The sequence below is a fragment of the Myodes glareolus genome, chromosome 14, assembly GCF_982192425.1.
Source record: "Myodes glareolus chromosome 14, mMyoGla1.1, whole genome shotgun sequence".
Classification (NCBI taxonomy): domain Eukaryota; kingdom Metazoa; phylum Chordata; class Mammalia; order Rodentia; family Cricetidae; genus Myodes; species Myodes glareolus.
Genome location: NC_142039.1, coordinates 45,664,826 through 45,687,172, shown reverse-complemented (window position 1 = coordinate 45,687,172; position 22,347 = coordinate 45,664,826). Strand labels below are relative to the sequence as shown.

Sequence of the window (22,347 nt, the reverse complement as noted above, 5' to 3'; positions counted from 1 at the left end):
ACCATGTGGTCATTAGCCAGTAGGCAACCCTCCTCAGAGACTCATTGTATGGTGGGGAAGTCTCAGACCCCAGGGTGGCATTTTTATCTGCTTTTGGAGGGAGATTTGTACTCCGGTCACTGTGTGTCATTTGACTATCTCTTCTAATTCGGCAGTGTTAGCCTGCGCTTAATTTTCTTTAAGCTCCAGAGACCAGGATGGAATTGATTCTATCAGCAACTTGGTGACAAGCGCACTGTTGGAGAAAAATAAATATTTACTATCGTGTTTATTAGTTCTTGGCCAATCATAAATTAAAGCTATGAATGAGCTTAAGTAGCTTCCCTCAATCCCTGGGATTTATAGCTCCCACAATTATCTGTTGAATGAAGGTGGACACCAGCCGTTTTCTAGGATGGCGAGGCTTAAGGGACTTTAGCTTTTCCCGTCCATCTAGCTTTGAAAAGTGATGTTGATAGGGGGCCAGGGACTCAACTTTTCGTCTAAATCCCCCCTTTTCCCTGAGGTGGACTCTGAGTTTGAGATTTCATGGATGAATAACTAAACTTAGCATGCGATTTGGGACTATACCACATAAAAACATGTCAATAGTTCAGGATGACAGATAGCTCCCTTGTAACCAAGGCCACCTGCAATTTTTTATAGTCCCACAGCGGGAGCCATTCTGAACAGATAATCGATTCGATCACACCATAACTTCAGCTCATCAAGGAGGCAAACACTCTCCAAGCAGTGCTGGGAAAAAGAAATCATAGCGTACGGTGCATAGGACCAGAATTTTTGAAACCTCAGGCCACTGTGAAAGCCAGCCTTGACTTTCCTGCCATGGTAACAAGAAGAGCAGGGGGCCCCCCGCTTCTGCAGCGGTGATGGAGGCAGGTGAGCTCTTCCTCGGCCTGCTCCCCTGAGTTCCCATGACTCCTCTCTTTCTCTTGTGCTCACAGAGATTGTTGATAGTAGTGAATATATTGGGTATCGGTCCTTGCCAATGTTGTCCGAGTTTTGATCTTTAGCGCATTTGGAGAAAACTCACTTATTTCTTCTCAAATTACATTTCAGGTTCTGTTAGAGTCACAGCCTGGTGAGAGCGACAACTTGTCCTCCTGTCACTGCTCTCGGCGTTTCAGTGAATTAAAAATAGACTTTGAGTTTGAAACTGGAACTTCTAAAAAGCATCAGGTTTCCACGATACTATGATTGTGACTTAAATGGCTTCAATTAAAGCTGATTTTTATATACAGTCAGTTCATCCATTTTTTTCTCCTATTAGAATATCATGAGAGGCTTTATATTCCTTTTTTTTTTCTTCAGTGTGGCACACATTCATCATGGTGGCCAGTGGAGTAGTTAGTGTGATTCACATACAAGCCAAAGTCATTCCAATATTTTTTGAGCTTCTTCGAAAGGGTCCAGGCAGTGGACTTCGTGTGTTGGCACTGGGGGCCTGGTAGTGAGCATGGCAAGGTCCGTGGCTTACGAGCTGACATTTGAAGACGCAGATGCACAGGTCGGTGTCTGTCTGTCTGTCCTAGTCCATCTCCTTCTTGCTTCTGGAGCCACTGTATAATTCAGAGATTTCATATTTTGTAAATGATTGTGAATGTCGTGGATGTAAGCAAATGTTTTATATGTGGGTCAAAGACTGAATGGGTGCCCTCGGAGATGAGTGACTGTCAGAGCGAGGAGCAGTCTCTGCTCGTTGATGGGTACTCCCATTCCTTAGAAACCACCATTTCACCCATTTTTCAGTTTTAGTATGACATCAAACAGAGAATATCCTCAGATATCTGAAAGTGCTTTCTTTGCCTAATTTTACATTTTGCAACTTTGTATCACATGAGAATGAATTTTTATACCCTTCTGCTGAGCAGTATACAGTGCCAGATTAATAATAGTCAGTAGGAAAGAAAAGCTGTTTTTTATTAAGCAAGACACATTTTTTCCACCAATAGAAAACAATGCCATTCTTGTTACTAAGTGTTTTGAGAAAATCTGATTATTGTTACATTTGCAAAATATTCTAAAATATCAATTTTGTTTGTAGTGGGTGATACTTTAAAGAAAAGATCTTAAATTTTTGTTCTATATGTGTGGGTGTTTTCCCTGCAGGTATGTCTATGCACCACTTGCATTCAATACCTATGGGGACCAGAAGAGGGCATTAAATCCCTGGAAACCGGAGTTGCAGATGGTTGTACCCTGACCTAAGGGTGCTGAGAATCAAACTGCAGTTCTCTGAAAGATCAGCCAGTGCTCTTAACCACTGAGCCACCTCTAGAGCCCCACAATGCATTATTTTTTAAAGGAATTAAAAGTATTAGTTATTTCTAAGAACTAATATTGCTTGATGTAAATCTTGTGACCAATATCTCAGTGGACTCCTCAGTAATCTTTAAGTTTAGTAAAGGTATCCTGAGATGAACTGCCTAAGAACCACTTGTCTAAAGGAATCTCTCAGCAAATCTGGAGAGCCAGTGTTTATACTGGTTAGATTCATGGGGTCTAAGAACCTTTCAGTCAGTGTGTGGCAGGTTTTAGAAGGTTTCCCTTGGGTTTTCTTAGTGACTTGGTGCTAACTGTTCAGTGTGCTGTGCCGGGAGCTGAAGGCAAAGTCTGAAGTGGACTGGGCCGTTTTCAATGTCCTGTCTCCATCCCAAGCTTCCAGAACCCTCTAGGTTCTTTTCTGGGTTTCTAACCTCAGCTACTAAAGATGGAACATTTTATCACAGTTACATAATGTTTATCCTTTAGGGAGATGTAGCTCTCAGCTCCCCAACATGCTCGAAGGCAATCATAACTACTCTTCCTCACCTATCTGGACATGAAGAACACAGTTCCCACTTCCTCCCCTACAGGAAGCCACACCAAGCCAACTTCTCAGTCTGGATGTGCTCTCGAGGTCACATATGTCATTTTTCCCCCTCCCAAAGCCTGAATGTCCTTTGCATTCTCAGAGATAAAAGTGCTAAACCCATCAGTCATCATTTTCTTGTCCTCAATTTTCTTTTTTGGCCTCTAATCCTCAGTCCCCGCAATTCCATCCCACGGAGGCTTAAGTGGCCCCATTTAGAACCAATTTTCAGCTAATATTTGATGCATTCTTTCAAAATAACCCAACCATTTTTGCTCTACAGGCTTTGTGCCGTTGAATTACATAAATCAGAGGCCTAGAAGTGGAGTAAAATGATGGGCTGTTTTTTGTGTGCAGGGGTGTGTTTGGGGGGAGAAATGGAGACATCATTAGAAACCGGTGGACGATGTGTGCTTGTGAAGAGTTAATTTAAGGATATAGTTCAGTCATTAATAGGGAGAAAGGCATAGCTCTTTCTGTTTCTCACAGCACATCAAGTCTTACTTTGCAGAGTAAGGGTGGTTGATGGTGGGTGGGAGAGGGTGGGCTGCCTCAGTCAAGAGGGCCTAGGTTTCTCTGGAGGTCCCTTCCTTCTCAACTCCCTTGGGTACCTTGTCTCTGGTCCCTCCTATAAGCTGATCCGGATCATGTGGGTAGGATACATGAACCGTGCAACCCTGTTTCTTTTTCTAAGTGATTTTAGTTCCTGCTTGACAGGCTAGACCAAAGCCCATGAGTGACAATAGCTTTGTTTTTCTACTGTAAAGGAGACAGCCACAGTGCAACTAGTATTTCAGTGAATGATAGACAAACAGACAGGCACACACACACACACACGCTTCTGCACACACACACACACACACACACACACACAACTGAAAAGGGGGAAGAAAGATACTTAAAAATTAAGCTTTTAAGTACACAGTTTGGTTATTAGGAGCCATGATTTTATGAAGACAGATCCACCATTTTTGATCTGCCTGAAGCCTGCTTATTCACCTAACCCATTTTAAGTCTTTAAACTTTCTTACCTGGTGTTCTCTTTTCTACACAATTGTTTTGTTTTGTTTGTTCATTTTTTTTTTCTTTTTTTGCTTTTAGTCAAATTTCATTCTTTACTAGCTTCGGTGAGGCCAAGTGTCAACATATGCCATTTTATATGATAGAAATTAGCTCTTATAACATGACGTTTGACTAAATTGACTGTCTTCAATATTTTGGAGGTAGAGTTTGTTAAGGATTCTAGTTGGTGGTTTGCGAATTGGGTGGTTAAGGAGTCTGTGGGAGCTAGAAACTGGGATCCTTCTCAGTGATCACGTGAAGTGCAGCCGGAAAGACCTGCACGTTTAAATGATGCCTAAGCATTTCTTGCAAACATGCAATGGGCTCTATTGTTGGAGTCAGTCAAGAAGCTGTGATGAAGTACCTGCCATAGGCTTCAGACAAGAGACCTGAAGATCTGAGTTGTCTGTAGCTCAGAAGACTAAGATGAAGGTTCAACATGGTCTACATCTGGTAGAGATGCTCCCATCACCTGTAAATGGCCAGGTTCGTGTATCCAAACATAGTTTGTAAGAAAGGAGGAGAGGCCCATGGCACCAGTTCTATTCATGAGGGCCATCCTCATGCCCTCACTCCCCAACAACCCCACCTCTGGATCCCAGCACATCTGTGGGGTCGAATTTCAAATGCGTCCCCAGTAGTGACCCCAACAGACTTATGCTATCCTCATATCTGCTTGTAAGAGTGACTTAGAGGTTTGGAGTTAATAACAATGGCCCTGAGAAGCCAGGCTTCATGGCTCATGCCCCTGATCCCATCACTTGGAAAAGCAGAGACAAGCAGATTTCTCTGAGTTCAGGCCGACCTGGGGTGAGACGGAATCTCGATGTAAATTTCATTGGCATTTTCTTGGTGGCTAGGAATGTTGAGCCTTTTTTTTTTTTCAGTTCATGTATTTATTAACAATTTGTTCATTTTATTTGCTGCCTTATTTAATTAGTAGAGTTAGTCTAGACTTGACTTCACCTTCAGATGGAGAGCCAAACAAGTTCTCAGTCTGTATGCAGCCTCTTCACTTAACTTGTTCTACCTCCTGTACTGCACCTTTCTGATCGCATGTGATGCTATTTATCAATTATTGCAATTACTTCCTCATTTCTGGGAGTTATTTCAAAGCTTTTTGCCTTTGGCCATATCTTGAGGTGTTTTCCTCTAGGAGTTTTGGGGTTTTAAGTCATATAGTAAGGTCTTTGAGGTACTTTGAATTAATTTCTTGTATGATTCTCTCATTCTTTTGCACACATTATCTGTCATCTTCCAGGAACATTTGCTGGAGAGGCTTTCGTTTCTCCAGTGTACGGTCTTTGCTTTTTTTCTTTTTTCTTTTCAAAATAGGATTTCTCTGTAGCTGTGGAGCCTGTCCTAGAGCTAGCTCTTGTAGACCAGGCTGGCCTTGAGCTCACAGAGATCCACCTCTGCCTCCCTAGTGCTAGGTTTAAAGGTGTGTGCTATCACTGCCCAGTCAGGTTCTGGTCTTCTACACGTTTCTCAATAGTTGGATGGTTGTAGGTGCATGGGCGTCTCTCTGGATTCTCAGTCCCACCCCACCAGTTCCTGCATCTGTCTTTGTCTCTATTGTTGCTGTTGCTCTGTTGTGTAGTAACATTTGAAATCAGGTGTTGTGGTTCCTGGAATGCTTTTCATTTTGCTCAAGATCGCCTTAACATCTCCTGTGCTTCCACAGGAAAGAAACTCAATATTGCTTTGCCAGTTTTGTGAGGAATGGCTTGGCGATTGCATCACACTATAGACTGTTTTCAGTTGTATTTCCATTTTCCTAACATTTCTCCTGCCAAGCCAGCAGCATAGGAGGCCATTTTTCTTCTGTTGTCTTCCTCGTCCTTCCCTCCAGAATTTTAAAGCTTACATGTAAGGTCTACATCTGCAAAAAGTTTTTTTGGGGGGGTGGGGTAGGGTGAGGGACTGTCACTCCACCATCATGTTTCTGACTTTTCAGTCTCTTCTGTCCCCAGGGTCCTCCAGTCAAGTCAGTGACACGTCACATTTCACTTTCGTAGAGCGTGAAGCATTATGCGTTTTTATTAATTTATTCTCTGCTCCTTTCTTAGGAAGATATGCAGGGACAAATTGAATTCTCTCTCATCCTAATAAATACTGAATTGTCAAGAATATATAAGCATTAACAAAGTATAAAATGAAAGGAGACACCATTTGGCAGTGGGAGGTGAGATTTCAACCACAGCCTACAAGAATGAGCCATGAAAGATTAACTAGAAAGAAGAAAAATATGGATATGTGTTTCTTATTTCAGCAATGCAGGGGTTTGGATCCTTAGCACATTTGTGCCCATAGTTAAGGAAACTCAGACATTAGAAGTTCTGGTATGGTAGCTTAGAACCATCCCAATGTGGACACAGTAAATGACGCTTTGCCTCAACATCTGCATTTCCTCTCCAGGATTCTTTCTCCATTGACTGTATGACTCTGACTAGATAGCATTCTAAATCTTGGGACACATTTGCATACTTTGTGACGGGCCACAGCATGAGAATAAAGTGCTTAGGATTCTTTAGAACCCGCTGGCTTCACGATTTACTCACATCTTCCATGTTACAAGTGATGTCAAGATGCACGTACAAAGCTTAGCCAGACTCCCTGTGTACAAACGTATTCCCACTGTATCTCCCTGTGTACAAGCATATTCCCACTGTATCTCCCTGTGTACAGCATATTCCCACTGTATCTCCCTGTGTACAAGTATATTCCCACTGTATCTCCCTGTGTACAGTGTATTCCCACTGTATCTCCCTGTGTACAAGCGTATTCCCACTGTATCTCCCTGTGTACAGCGTATTCCCACTGTATCTCCCTGTGTACAGTCTATTCCCACTGTATCTCCCTGTGTACAAGCGTATTCCCACTGTATCTCCCTGTATACAAGCGTATTCCCACTGTATCTCCCTGTGTAGAAGAGTATTCCCACTGTATCTCCCTGTGTACAAGTGTATTCCCACTGTATCTCCCTATGTACAAGTGTATTCCCACTGTATCTCCCTGTGTACAAGTGTATTCCCACTATATCTCCCTGTGTACAAGCACATTCTCACTGTATCTCCCTGTGTACAAGAGTATTCCCACTGTATCTCCCTGTGTACAGCATAGTCCCACTGTATCTCCCTGTATACAGTGTATTCTCACTGTATCTCCCTGTGTACAAGAACATTCCCACTGTATCTCCCTGTACAAGAGTATTCCCACTGTATCTCCCTGTGTACAAGCATATTCCCACTGTATCTCCCTGTGTACAAGAGTATTCCCACTGTATCTCCCTGTGTACAATGTATTCCCACTGTATCTCCCCGTATACAAGCATATTCCCCCTTTGTCTCCCTGTGTACAAGCATGTTCCCACTGTATCTCCCTGTGTATAAGTGTATTCCCACTGTATCTCCCTGTGTACAAGCGTGTTCCCAGTGTATCACTTACCAGGCGTTTGTTTTATTTATTTATTTATTTATTTTAGATGGGAGGTCTGCCAGTGTAGCCTAGGTTGACCTTGAACTTGCCTTCTAACTGCTGGGTTATAGGTGTGGCATTGCAATAAGAAAGAAATGAAGTTGTAAAAAGTATTTCTTCCACACAAACCTTAGAAATATTAGCTAATGTCTAATGTGTGGAAATCACATTTTGAAGCCTGTTGTACTCTTGGCTTCTCCCCCATGGTGGCCTCATGCAAGATCACCTGCCTGAAAGTATAGTGCTTGATAAGTCCTACACACACATGCACACGTGCGTGCATACACACACACGCACACACACACACACACACACGCACCCATGCATGTATAGTTAGGCACACTAAAAGTCACAACTTAATAAAACAGAACAATTACATTATGAATTCATTCTAGACTCTTGATCCATAAAACACTAACCAAAGCTTCAGAAGGTCAGTGTATGGATGTGGGACACCACTGTGCATGCACGACTCAGTTGTAATTCTGAGACCCTGCCCCCTAGGCAATACTAAAGCAGCAGCTTTTCTTTACAGGTGGAGTTTTCCAGGGGAGCCCCTCCCACTCTTCACTGAGCTCTCGCTGTGACCGTGGCTGCTCTGACTTCTTCAGCCTCAGACTTGCTGGCAGTATTGCCCGCTGAAGGTAAAGCCTCTTCTGTCTATTTAAATGTGTACTACTAGTTTCAGAAGCATGGAAACCCATGTGTACATGGATACATGCAATCCACTGAATAGATTCATTTTGGGTGTGCATGTCCGGTGCTGTGAATCGGACCTAGGCTACCTGTTTGCTAAGCAAGTGATCGACATCTCCAGCGCAAAGTTCTGGTTTCTTAATGTTGATAAAAATCATGATGGAATACAAATTCAAAAGGAGAGGGAGAAATATGCATTGCAATGAATGTGGGGAACGGTTTCTCTTTAATATTGTTTTAGTCTTCATAATAAGTATCTTCATATCCACTTACAATGTTTACAGTGCTTGCAATATTATATTACAGACAGAAAACAAACTTAAGAGGCCGCCCACTGCAGGACTGAAGGAGCTGATAAACTATAGGAAAACATTGAAAAATGCAAACACTGCTTTAAAAAGCAACAGGAAATGGGTCTGGATTTGCTCACCCCCTAAGAATTCAAGGATCCAAGGGACTGAATCGGGGTGGGGTCTCTTCTAAGACTCCCCTTTTCAATTTATGTCTGAGTAAATTGTTCTCTAGTGTTTGACATGGAAAACATTTTTGTAAAGGGTGGATGTAAGAAGTTTCCAAGTGTGTTTTATTTTCCATCTTTTCTCTGGGGTTGTTCTCAGCTTCCTGCATTCAGCTCGGGCTGTCGCCCCTTCCTTGTCCGGCCCCTCAGCCAGCCAGAACAGCAGCTGTAGCTGGCCTCTCCCTCTCGCTCCCTTCCCATGCTCCAGCAGCTGCCCAGAACTCCTACACTGCCTTTGTCATCAGTGGCAAGTGAGCCACATCTCAGGTCCCTTCTCCCCACACGTTGGCACCCCTATCCCCTTCCTCTTTCTCTCTGTGAAGTAAAGTCATCACAATCATTTATGGTATCTATGCAGTATTTATTTATGCATGCTGTAGACATGTACAGATATGTGGATGTGCATGTGCCGTTGTATGAATGTGGACATCAGAATCCTTGAAGGATTCTGTTCTTTTCTTTTACTTTGTGGGCCATGGGGTGCTGCGGGATAATGCTCCTCTATGCTGTAAAGATTTGTCACTCGTATTAGTTTATATGCCTCATATATATAACTCATATTAGTTATATATAGTAGATACAGGCAAAAAAGGTAGTGGCACGAAGGTTGAACACTACTGGGTTAGGCTAAATGGCTGGCTGTTCGTTCCTGCTTCCCCAGGCCTGAGACTATACATAAATGTCATTGTAACCAGCCTTTATATGTGTTGTGTGGATTGAATTCAGGCCCTCATACTTGCAAAGCAAGTGTTTTGTGTATTGGCTTATCTCCCCAGCTATGTAAAACCAAGGTCCTACCAGTTTCTTTTCCCACCAATGCTGTCGGAGGACTCAACGTTTTCTCCGTCCTCCCCGCAGGTGCTGCCATCCGTCACTGTTATGGCCACCTTAATGGACACAGAGCATGTGTGTCTTGGAGGTCACTTCCCCTGGGGAGCTCTCCTGAGTGCCCTGATTCACCCTCTGCTGTGCTTCCGCCAAGCCCTGTGCTTATCCTTGTGACGTCCCTCCTAGCACTGAATTTTAATTGTCTGTTAACTTTATCTCCTCCACCAGGGTGTGAACCTGTTGGAGAGGGCCCTAAAATATTTCCTGTGGCATTTCCCACTTTCACACAATGCCTCACACAGTTATTTTGGTCTCCTTTCTTGTTTCCCTTAGATGTTAGGGGAGTTTGTAGGTCCGGCCACCATAGACTCCATGTTCACTTCGGCGCTGGAGCGGTAGGAGGTCAGCGTTCTTCAGACACATGCTTCAGCTGACGCATTCTTGTCAGGGAGTGGAAACAGAATGGCTCACTTGTGTGTCTGACTTCTAGAAAATCATGTTCTCATTACTGTTATGCTAAGATAGTTCTGTTTCAAACTTTACCAAATGTTGTAAAAAAAAAAGTCTTGGTGATAGACAAAAGAAAAATCCAGTAACCATCGTTACTTTAACTCCCCAGAGCCTTCCCTTTTTTCCTCCCACATCCTACTCCTCTCCTTCTCTTCCCCAAATAAGTCCCCTTTCTAGTTCCATGTCACATGTACATGTACTAGTGTGTGTGTGTGTGTGTGTGTGTGTGCGTGTGCGCGCGCGCATGCGTGTGGAACTCAGAGTCCACATAAGAGAAGCATGTAATGTTTGTCTTTCAGTGCCTGGCTTAGTGATGATCCCTTTTTTCCCTTCAAATAACATGTATTTCTGTCTGAATTAAACTTCATGGTAGATATACAGCGCATTCTCTTTCTATACTCATCCGATGATGGATGCCCAGGCCATCATATTTGACTGGTAAAAGCAGGGCTGATTGAGAGCTCTGGGACGTTTCAAAAATAACGCCAGTTGCACACACTAGACTAAAACGTTTCCAGATGTGGAGGGGAGTCAAGGTCAGTGTCATGAATGAGGTCTGTGGTCTTGAGAAATAATGCTGAGTGCAGACATTGTCCTTAAAGTGTCAGGAGGTAGATTTGTTAACATCCAAGTTGAACAGATAGGAATTGGTGCTGCAGAACAAAGCTGGATGCTGAATCAAACATAACTAAAGACCTAAAATATAACATTAAATTAGAAAGTGCATCCAATGTCAGATTTGACTCATACTAAAGTATAATAGCCTGTGTTTAAGTATGGATTTAATGATGTTTTAAAATTAGCTCTTTTGGTGATCCCCCCCCCCAATATTTGACCTGATAGTCAGTATTTGGATAATTTTTTTCCTGTTATTTATGATCCTGTAAAGGTTTGTTTTGGAATTTCTCTTACCTGGAGTAAAGCTACCAGAGAGCCCTTCCTTGCTCTATGATGTTTTCAGTGTCTTTCAAGGAGTTTCTCCAGTTACTGCTCCCTGAGTTTTACATGTTTCTGGAGCAGAGAGGAAGTGGGGAGGGAGAGAAGGAGGGAAGCAAGCAGGAGAGATTGGACTCAGATCAGTGAGATAGTATCAGGCGGGGCAGAGATGAACTTGGCAGATGTTCCTCTCCTGCTTCACACTTGAGCACGCCTGTATTGCTGCCTGGAATTCCGCTCGCATTTTTCTCATTCCTCTAAGATTTTTCTTCAGCTTTGGTAACAAACTCTAGCTTTAAATAGGAGCCAGGAATGAATACTGAAAAAAAAAAAAGAATGTGCAGATATACTTACAGTGGCTATGTTATTACCCTCTAACTGGTGAAAGCTGTGGATGCTTTTAACATAGTGGCAAAGTGTGGCAGAATTCTCATTTTGGCAAATTAGCCCTTAAGAATCTTTCTTTCTTTCTTTATATATAAAATAAATACATTACTTTTCCCTGTACAGTGTTTTGATATAAATAAATTTAATGACATATGGCATTGAACAAATGCTAGCGGTTTTAAAATTGTCCTAGATCAATACTTGAAAAAATAGCTCAATAACTTCATGATGAATATGAGAGTTTTCTTATGAAATATTCATTCAAATCAGCTATGTATTTTAAACTCACGTACAGTTTAGATATGACTGGCAGCTATATATTTTTGGTTTTATATATAAATATGGTAGAAAAAGTAGGAAGAAAATTTGAACACGTAGCTTTATGTAGAAGATCCAGTGTGATACTCTGTGATACTGTGTACTTAATACAAGTCTATTGACATTGAGTGAGGATGGCAAGGAACCAGTATTATTTTATTTCTTGTGGTATTTAGACTCTGCAAGTAACTGAGAATTATTTTTTAAATATGTACACCATGCACATTCCTATCCAAAGAAAAAAGGTACCATACAACCTTCCCAAAACTCCGTTCCTATCATTAAAAAAAGCTTCCCACTTTTAAGGTAATTTGGGCTTTAGGTGGGTATAAACTTTATCCAGTTCTCATGTAACGTTCTACTCACTCACTCAGCTTTCCCCAAAGCTGTTCTGTCTTTTTCTCTTCTCTTAGTTGTTTGAGGTGTTTCCATTGTGGTGCCCAGGCTGGCCTGAGAATTGCTGTATAGAACAGAATGACCTTGAACTTGCAGCAATCCTCCTGCCTCAGACTCCCAAATACTGGTATTACAGGCATGAGCATCCACTTGCATCAAACATTGTGCATAAAATCCTCTGTGCAATAATCAAAACCAGGAGCTGATGATGTCCTTAGTTTACTCTTCTGAGGCCTTACCAGGTCTTTGTTTTGCATTTTAATCTACATTTTGTTTGGTTGGTTGGTCAATTGGTTCTATAGCCCAGGCTGCTCTCAAATTTGAGATCCTTGTGCTGATGTCTCTCGAACGGTATTTATGAGTCTGGGCCACCATGTCTGGCTACATTAAAGGGAAAGAGGACTGGGGCTGAAGTCCAGGTCTTTGTACTTGCTGAGGATGGCCTCCATCACCCCCTTTTCTAGTGGTTTTTGTTTGTTCCTTTTTTGAGGCACACTCTCATGTGGATGATGCTGGTCTCCAATTGGCTACATAGCAGAGCTGACCTTGAACTGATTCGCTTCCACCTCCCAAGTGCTGGGATTATGGGCATATAGTTTTTCTTGGCTTGTTTGCAATCGATTCTGTCTTGGGGGGAAGTCATCTCACTGAAAGGCACTGTGAAGTCATATAGCCCTTGGATCATATAGCTCTGCTCCCATGCCATCCCAAGGACCTCGCTCAGCATCTGTGGAGGCCCCTTCCTTCATCTCTGAAAGGGCTGTTATAATCGTGAGAAGCCATATGGAAAGAGTCTTTCCAGGCTTGCTTTCCTCTTATAGTTTTCATCAAAATCTTAAAACTCATACGGTATACTGTGCAGTCCCCTCTCATCTAGTAACAGGCATCTGGATTAGAAAATGCTTTGGGCGTGCCTGTGGTCACCTGCCTGTCTCTGTTTTCCCTGGTCAGCTGCCTCTTCTCCACCCTCTTCCTACCTGGTAGGCCCAATGCTGCTTCTCCCCCTTTACACTGTTGACTTCCCTTCTAGATACCTTGCATGGTATGAATTCATGGCACCTAGCATGCTTTAGTTATAGTTAATTCTTTCTTCCCATGTGTTATTGCCTTTGTTTATGTATCTGGTGTGTGTGCACGCACACACATTTGCTTATAGGAGTTGGTGCTCTCCTTCCACCCTGTGGATCCCCAGGATCGAACTCAGCGCACCAGGCTTGGCATTAAACTCCTTCTCCTGCTAAGATGACTGGTCTCATCAGCCCCGTTTCAAATAGTTAACAATTCGTCTTTATAGGGACAGTGTTAATTATAGGCCTGGCAGATGCCCATGGCAAACCTAGGCTCATGCTATGGGCTCTTTTGGCTCTGTGCACAACATCCGTCCTCTGGTTTACACGACGTTGTTGCTGTCCACTGCTGTGTCTCTGAAGCAATCAGCGTATACCGAGGAAAGACTTGCCTAGGCTCCCAGTCTCAGAGGTCTCACTTCACGGACACTTGTCCCTGCTTTGACCCATAGCAGCAGCGTGGGTCATGGTGCGAGAAGCTGGTAGAAGGGGCCTTTTCTTCCTATGATGGCCAGCAAGGGAAGAAAGATAACATGGGTAGGTGGCTGGGGGGGGGGTGTCTCAGTACGCCTTCAAGGGCAGGCATTCCAGTGGACTAACTTTTTCCTTATAGGCCTTACCTTTAACAGGTTCTACCATCTCCCTTTGGTTTCACAGGTTGGTGAAACCTTTAATGCAAAGGTCCCAACTGTAGCCACCATGCTGTGGTGGTGTTGCAATATTGTTGTCTGGTCACGGTGGCCTCGGTGATGGCAGGGAGACAGAACCATGCAGTGGAACTAGAAGGCCATGCCTTCTCACCTTTCAATGTGGGCATATGTGTAACATGGAGAGAGCTCCGTGTCTTGTTGAGTATCATCTACCTTTTAGCCCAGAAGTGTTTAATTCTGAGAAAGTTTGGGTTTAGTGTATAGCTAAATACTTTCTCTGAAGGTTCAGCCATTGGCTTAAGGATGCCATAAAGGTTCCCTCATGAGAAAGGCAGTATTCAGTTATTTGGGGATAGAAATTTTAGTGTGCTTTGAGTTTTGTGTATTGAATAAAAGCTGGTGAGGGCCACACTGACTCTCTCTACTGTCTCCTCTCAGCCCTTGCTCCCTCAGGGTGCTAAACTTTAGAAATCAGTCTGTCTTTTCACACATATCCTCTCCTCCTTTCCAGCTTCCTGGTTTGTTAAAGAGAAGAACTGGCCTTCATGGTTCTACAACTTTGCTAGGTTTAAGGTGCTGAAAGTTGTTCCCCTGTTTTCAAATATCCCTGTGTGCATTCTCAAGTGGCACATTGCTTCCTGCTTTGGTTTTTGGCCTCAGACAAGTCAGGACTGAGTCGGGGTGAAAAGTTCACTGACCAAAAGTGCGGTCAGAAGAGCCTGCTTTGCCTGGTCGCTCCCCCCACCCCCCGCCTTCCCCCCAGGCAGGAGGAGGCAACAGAAGAAGGCATCTTCTCTTGCCTGTTTGCTGTTGGCTCTTGATCCCGTGTTTGTGACCCTTAGTGGGTAAGGAATGCACGACACTCCCAACTGTCACCGAGACCCACTATAAACCTCTCCTAAGTGTCTGCCTCACGATTCTAGGTAGAAAGTTGTTATCTGCAATCACTGTAGTTGCCAGAGATCAACACTAAAAATAAAATAGGAAGTCCAGGGTGCCTTTGGTGTGACTGAAGTATGTTGTCTGGTAAAAATTGTGTTTGGTAATCCTTGTGTGCGTACATATGGACCCTGACACTTTCATAGGGCTCCACTTGCTCGTGGCTACATCCTTTTTGGTATGTACACGGCTCCTGCCATCCTTGGTCAGGCTCCAGCCAAAGTGCTCACACTTGTCAGTATGCACGTTATAAAACATGTTGTTACTTTCTTGTAATTGCATTTTTAATTTATATGAGCTATGGATCCCATTTATTTCTCTGTGTCTTCTCCCCTGGGCGTTATATTTTCTGTTGCTCCTTATTGTGTATACATCAATTTCATTGCATTCAACTTGCTCACAGTGTGGTTGACGTTTGATACACATTCTCCCCCAAGTTCAAGAGTCACATTGACTTCATGCCATTTTGTCACAAACACGACTGCTGTAGACACATATCTTATTGGAAAATACCAAGGGAAGGTTATTTTGGATCCAAATAAGTAAATTTACTGTATCATCGGGTACACGAACACATGCTTGCATGTTTTCAGTGGATTTTGTAAACCACTTTCAGACTCCTTCTCGTCAGCGGGAGACCCCGCCAGCATGAGTATGCAGTACCCACTTCCCCACCAGCACGTGGAATTATTAAGCTTTCTATTTCGCCCTCTTTCTAAGGGGAAAATATTTGTTTTATTTTCTTTGATTTTTTTTAAAGCACTTTTTATTTATTTATTTATTTATTTATTATGTACACAATATTCTGTCTGCATGTGGCCCTGCAGGCCAGAAGAGGGCACCTGACCTCATTACAGATGGTTGTGAGCCACCATGTGGTTGCTGGGAATTGAACTCAGGACCTTTGGAAGAGCAGGCAATGCTCTTAACCTCTGAGCCATCTCTCCAGCCCCATATTTTCTTTGATTATTGATGACTATATATGTCTTTATACTTTGCCTTTGAAAATTACTCTCTTCTCTAAATTTTCCTTCACATTTATTTTATACTTTTCCACGGAAAGATTTTATATTTTCCCTATTGATACATAGGTGCTTTTTGTAGACTCTGGGAGCCCTGGCTTGATTTATCTGCATGGCATGCAGTTCTCCTCCTGGATCTTCTCTGTGAACATTGAGAACACACACATCTTCTAGAAAATATTTTATGGATAATGCCAGACGCCTTAACATACGTAAGAACACTAATTGTCTTGAGTTAGGTAAAATGATTCATTTAAGATTCATTTAGACTGTGAGAGAGCCTCAAATTGAAATTTGGTTTTCTATTCCCAGTCAGTGGCTTTTGCCAACAAGCCATGCCTCCAGGAACTATTCTCTCTAATAGCTTGACCTTTAATGTGTGGCCTTAGCCCAGTAACTAGTATTAAGGTTTGCTTTTGATTCCTGTTAAATTAGATGCTCTCCTCTCTAAGGATCATACAAAAAATGACCTGCTAAAGTCATAGATAGAAAGGAAAATGACTTCTTTCTAGGGTTCATTGGTGTGTGTGTGTGTGTGTGTGTGTGTGTGTGTGTGTGTGTGTATGCATGATGTATGTGATGTTCTGTTATGTATGTCTTTGGTTGTGTGTATATGTGTTTGTCGAGGCCAGAGTTTAGGATTGGGTTTCTCCTTTGTTGCACAGCACCTTATTTTCTGAGGTCAAAACCTCTCACTGAACGAGAAGAGGTGGGGGTGGAGCTGCTGATTGCTGATTTAGCTAGCCTGGCTGGCCAGCACGGTCCAAGATCCTCCTGTCTCTGAATCCTGAACCCTGGTAATATAGTCACGAGGCCCGCCTCACCTGCTTGCTCTATGAGCGCTGGAGAGCCAGCCCTAGGTGTTAAGTATCACAACTCTGAAGGGAAAGGGACCTGGCAGTCAGGACCCAAGGAATACCACAGTCACAGCACATAACACAGCAACAAACTCATACCACACAACAAGCTCACTCAAGAGATTGGGGGAAAATGTAGGCAGTTGGCTATCTGTGCTTGGAAGAGAAGAGAAAAGAACTGCTCGGCAGGAAGGCTGTGTATGGATTTTCTTAGGAGTAGAGCCTTCCAGGGTGACCTGGAATTGGTGGGATTGGTAGGATTTTGTGGCTGGATCTTGGGCTTTTTTTCCCCTCCTGTTGCCTGTTGTTTTCCTCAGTTGCCTGGATCTGGAGGGGCTGAGGGGTCCCTATACTTTGCAGCAAGTACTTTGCTGACTGGGCCATCTTCCCAGGGAGCACCCCCGCCCCCCATTAATGGCATGAGCCAAAATTTGAAGTCATCTTTCAGCATGTCTCTACAGTCTGGCTGTGCTCACTGGAAACTTGAAACCATGAACACAGTGGGGTTTACACATCGCATGTGAGCTGACTGATGGGGTTTCAGAATGCTGAGCCTGGCCGGCACACCCAGGAAGGAGAGAGGGTTTGTCCATCCTCCCTCGGTCCTCTCAGTGGAGTCACCCAGCCTAGAGCCTGGAGGACTGCAGCTCTCAGTCACTTTAGGGTGGTTCTCCCTCCCTAAGGCGCATTTCCTTTCCTTCCCATGGGCTTGTGGGAGCATGGGCTTCGCTGTCTTTAACCCACCTAATTCCCCCCCTAGATAAGGTAATTTGGGACCGAGAATGAGTACTCTTCCTTTTTTTAGGCAGACTGTCAAACCCATAAGGGAGTAATTATAAGACTAATTCTTCTGTTTTAATGACATCAATTGAATAACATCAGACAGTCAAAGCCTACATGATTTCACAGCATTTTAACACTGTGCATATGAATCTAAATAACATGGCATTTTGCTTGTCATTTAGAGTATGTCTGTGTAGAAGGGCTATTAAGTTAAAGCTAAATTCTTGTGTGTGTGTGTGTGTGTGTGTGTGTGAACTCACATGTGTGCCTGCAATTCTGTGCTTTTGGTAGCAGCAGTGGCAGAAGCTTGTTGTGTTTCCTGAATGTCAGAGAGATGTTGGTCTGCACCAATAGCCAACACAGATATCACACTTCCTTATAGGATGACACAGAAATGCCCCCCAGCCGACATATGTCCCAGCGAGGCCGTCCCGTCACCATAAGGCTCAGTGTCTTCTTAACTGTCTAAATTTCAGTTCACATTTCTACCTACCTGTTAGGGTTTCTCTACTCAGATGTCCCATACACGGTCTCATTGGCTAGCACATCTACTATCGAAGGCTCAAAGCCAGACAGCCTTTAGATTTCTGATCCTTTAGCTGTTAGCAGTACATTTGTAGATTTAGAGGCTAAGTTCTCCCACAGACTAACCCCCAGGTATTGGTTACTAGTCTCTCTGGGTTACTTATCTCATCCCCTTCTTCTAGCCTGATACTTTTTTTTTGAGAGGAAGCCTCATGTGATCTAGAGTGACTGTGAACTCCCTCTGTAGCCAACGATGACCTCGATCATTTGATTCATTCTCTGGCCTCTACCTTCTGAGTGCTGAGATTACTGGCACCCAGCATCGACCACTGTCTCTCGATGCAGGCCTCACTCGCCATTACAGTAGGCCCTAGTCTATTGTTATCCTTCCACGCTCTTGGTCGGAGCATCCCTTGACTCTGCTGTTAACTGTGATCATTTATCTGTCCACCTTGGGTGATATCTAATTTCTTTTCCTGTTACTGGGATAAAATATGCTGACAGAAGCACTTCAGGGGGAGAAGATTTATTTTGGCTTAGATTTCAAAGTGCCGTCCATCATGGTGGAAAAGTCAGGACGGCCTGAGCCTGAAGCAGCCGGTCACTTTATGTCCATATTTAGAAGGGAACAATGAATGCCTATGCTGCCCAGTTTCCTTTCTCCGTTTCCAGGTTGGCATCTCCTCTCCAGGGAACACTCTCTGCACAGCGAGAGGGCATTCCCATATCAGCTAATGGCAATCAAGATAATCCCCCATAGGCATGCCCAGAGGGCCACCTTCCAGGTCCTGCAGATTGTATCAAATTGACAATTAACATTTAATTTTTATGAACCTGCCTTTGTCCTCTCATTCACCAAGTTTAGAGAGGACCAAACAACTTGAAGATGTCCTCTGAGAGTCAAGGGGAAAGCGAGTGTGTGGGATCAGTATTGCATCTGGACAGCAATGGGTGCTCAACTCAAATCTCATTTCCTTTCGAGTGTGTTGGATCTTGATGTCTTTGTTTTCTAGTAACTAGGCCATCTCCTTCTTGCTATTGGTTCTGAGAACTTCTCAAAAAAAAATCCATCCCAGATTTTATATTCCCCAATTACAGAATCAAACATAGTCTGCCCAGTCTTGCCTACTCATTATTCAACATTCCATCTGTATATTTTTGCCGTTTTCATTCCTCTATCTCTTTGGCTTACCTAACTTAAAATGTGTCATTTTCCTCATGGCTGCACTAGAATGTAAGCTCTCTCTAAGTCTAATAACTATGCTTCCAATCTTTGCTGCTCCAGTGTGAGATAAATGAAGAGGCCTCAGACACCTTCCTGAGGCTTCCGAGTTGAACCTGGCTTTCCTCTACACAGGTCTTGGGTCTTTCAGCATCTCCGGCAGTTGCAGCGGGAAACCAGGAGAGGAATCCTGTAAGGATGAAGAGTTAACTAAGGAGAGAGAAAAGCCTAGTATGATTTGAGTGTGAACTGTGCCCCATGGGCTCATGTGTTGGAACACTTGCTCACTAGTTGGTGGCACTGTTTTGGCAGGTTGTGGAACACTTAGGAGGAATATCCATGCTAGAGGAAGTGGTTTGCTAGGGAGAGTTTATAGAATTTCTGGTTTATACCCTCAGCCTACTTCCTATCCTCTCTCTACTCATGATTTTCCATATTGTATGTATACATACAACAGAACTTTCTTTTGTTAGACCAGGAAGGACTTCTTGTCCCCGCCCCCTTTTTTTAACACCCATCCTATTTTTGTCTTTTCCTCTTCTTCAGTCAGAATCCCAGTCCCTGCTTGTGCCTCAGCCTTCACTGTTCATAGTCATGACCCAAACTCCTGTTTATCATCTGTAGGGCCCTCAGTCCTGCTTTGTGTGTGCACTGACTCAGCCTTGCTGAAGGGCATCCCTGGCCCTGCATCTTTCCAGTCTGCCTTTTCTGGGCATGCCTCCTCCCCCAGCTGAGGAATACTGGAACACCTGCTCTGTCACGTGGCCTGGTTCCCCACTCAGTGAACGAAACATAACCACTTGCTTCCGTTTCCCATTTCAACTCCAGTTTCCTAAACCATAGTGCAAACAACACACGGAGTCAGTCCATGTTGCCTGCCAGACTGACCTCCATGCTCCTGTGAGCATTACTTTCACCCCACATCGGGGCTGCCGTCTATTGAATTCGCCACTCTGTCTGTATCTGTCTGTACCATGGTGCTCCTGAGAAAGCTCCCAGTGCTGCTCCAGCCTCTGTAGGATAAGCAGGGCAGTTCTTAGTGCAATACTTTAGACTTGTCTTGGATGAGCCATGATTCTCAAATGGTCCTCTGCTCTGGCCGAGGTGTGCATGGACCGAGGTCCCGAGTTTCACAGCAACTGTGGTTCTACTGTTGACATCTCCTCTACTTCTCTGTGAAGATCTAGGCTGAACCCACACTGCTGCCTTTCCTAGTTTAATTTATGGCTACTCAAGGGCGTTTCTCCACTGCTGTTCTTACATGCCAACTTTACCTTTGAGTCTAATTTTTTTTTTAATTTACCTATTTATTTTACATCCCAGCCCCAGCCTACCCCCATCCACTCCTTCCATTCTCTCTCCTCATTTCTCCTCCCACCCCCTAATACCCTTCTTTTCTAGAGACAGTCCCTGGTCCTGCTGTTAGGAGTCCCATCAGAGGACCAAGCTACACAACTGTAACGCATATGCGGAGTGTAGAGGAGGAGAAAGGAGGGTAGGAGCCGACGGGTTAAAGACACCACGGGAAGGCTCACACAATCATTTAACCTGGGCTCACAGGGGCTCACAGAGACTGAATTTAGTCTTTATTTTGTGCTATGAGCCTCATTTTCTATTTGACCCCCTTTCTTCCAGTGTTACTCTTCCTTAGCGGAGTATGTTTGTTCAACCCACAAAGTTTGAGAATACCATAAAGAAAGAAATTTTGTTTACTTGTTTTAAAAACAAAATATTAAATCAGGTGAAATAATAGACATCTATAATTCTGTGTTTATTCTCTCTCTCTCTCTCTCTCTCTCTCTCTCTCTCTCTTTCTCTGTGTTTACATTTGAGAATAACTTGTAGTAGTCAGTTTTTTTTCCTTCTACCACATGAGTTTTGAGGATCAAACTCAGGTCTTCAGGCTTGACTACAAGTACATTAATTTGCTGAGCTATGTCGCAGAGCAATGAAAAAGGTAATTCTAGCTACCTAGCAGGCTGAAGTATAAGGACGGCCTACTCTGTTGGAGCTGCTGATACTATTGCCCAGTTTTTGGCTTTCATACTGTTGAAGAGAGAACTTGCCTCTCTTGTTTCGCCCTTTTTTCCAATCAGAAATCTTGTGGCATAAAACACTTTACAGAGATAAATAGGAACCTACTGCATTCAGCTACCAGTTACAGAATTCTGATTATAAGGCTTGAGTCTTTGGGCTGATACTTATAGCATCTGAAGTTCAGGGAAAGATCTCAACAAATGAGAACAAGGTTACTAATGTAGCCTGAGCACTTGGGAACCTTGTACCCAAGAAGGGGTGAAAAAGAGTCAAAGCTCAGACCTGTGCATTACCAGTGCACAGCATAATTATTCATTATGTGAACCTATTTTTAATTTTTCCCTCTGAGATGAAGGGCCAGCCAGTTCAGTTGGCTGAGGTAATTGGAAGCCCTGAGAAATAGAAACTAACATATTGATAATATCTGAAATGTGTTTTAGCTAGGGGTTTTCTACATTTTTCATTACTCATATTTATATGGGAGTAAGCTGTTGGCATTTGGACAGCTTGTCTTTCTTCTGTGTCTTTTTAAAGGAATCAGCCTGTGGGAGGAATATTGGCTTCAGGGCAGGTCAAATATAGTTTTAGATTTCTACTGAGTGCAAGAGGAGAGGCAAGTGAATATAATTTCTCAGTAATCTGCTGAGAAAAGGGAGTAATAAAACTTCAATGTTGAAATTAATTTTTAATCCTACAGTGTATATATCTTCATACATTTGTATTTTTCTCTCTCCCTCTCCCCCCATTGTGTGTGTGTGTGTGTGTGTGTGTGTGTTTGCGCACATACATGCATTTACTTTTCTCAAAGATTTCCATTTTTTTTATGAGTCCAAATTACTGACCTGGATCACTTACTTACATCTTAAATAAGACCTGAATCTAAATGTAGTCGTAAGAGACTGCTTGCTATGCATTTTTTGTGTTTGTACCATAATTTGCTATAATTTTATTATTTCACTCAGTATCATTTTCAACAAGCCAGAGGGGTCACAGAACTACTGAGTTCTGAGTCAGTATTGATGTCGACTTTTGAAGCAATGTCCTAACACAGGAATAGCTTTGGAATAGAATCCTAAAAAATTTGGGGCAGGTGATGTTGTCTCCTCAGCACTGAGACTTCAAAACTCAAAAGTAAGGGTTAGACTAGATGGTCCCTAAGGCCTTTGTAGCTAGGTGTGTGTGTGTGTGTGTGTGTGTGTGTGTGTGTGTGTGTGTGTGTGTTTCTTGCTGTTGTTGTCTTTTAAAATAATTTTTAAAATTTATGACT

General features: G+C 43.2%; 1 long non-coding RNA gene across 3 annotated transcripts in view; it reads left to right on the top strand.

Annotated features, from left to right (window-relative positions):
- Nucleotides 1–22,347, top strand: part of LOC125396337 (uncharacterized) — a 298,393-nt gene that overhangs the window by 266,886 nt on the left and 9,160 nt on the right. For all 3 annotated transcript variants that reach the window (XR_015005102.2, XR_015734873.1, XR_015734872.1), the window contains exon 5: nt 7,926–8,034. This is a non-coding gene — a long non-coding RNA (uncharacterized LOC125396337). The remainder of the gene's footprint in view (nt 1–7,925; nt 8,035–22,347) is intronic.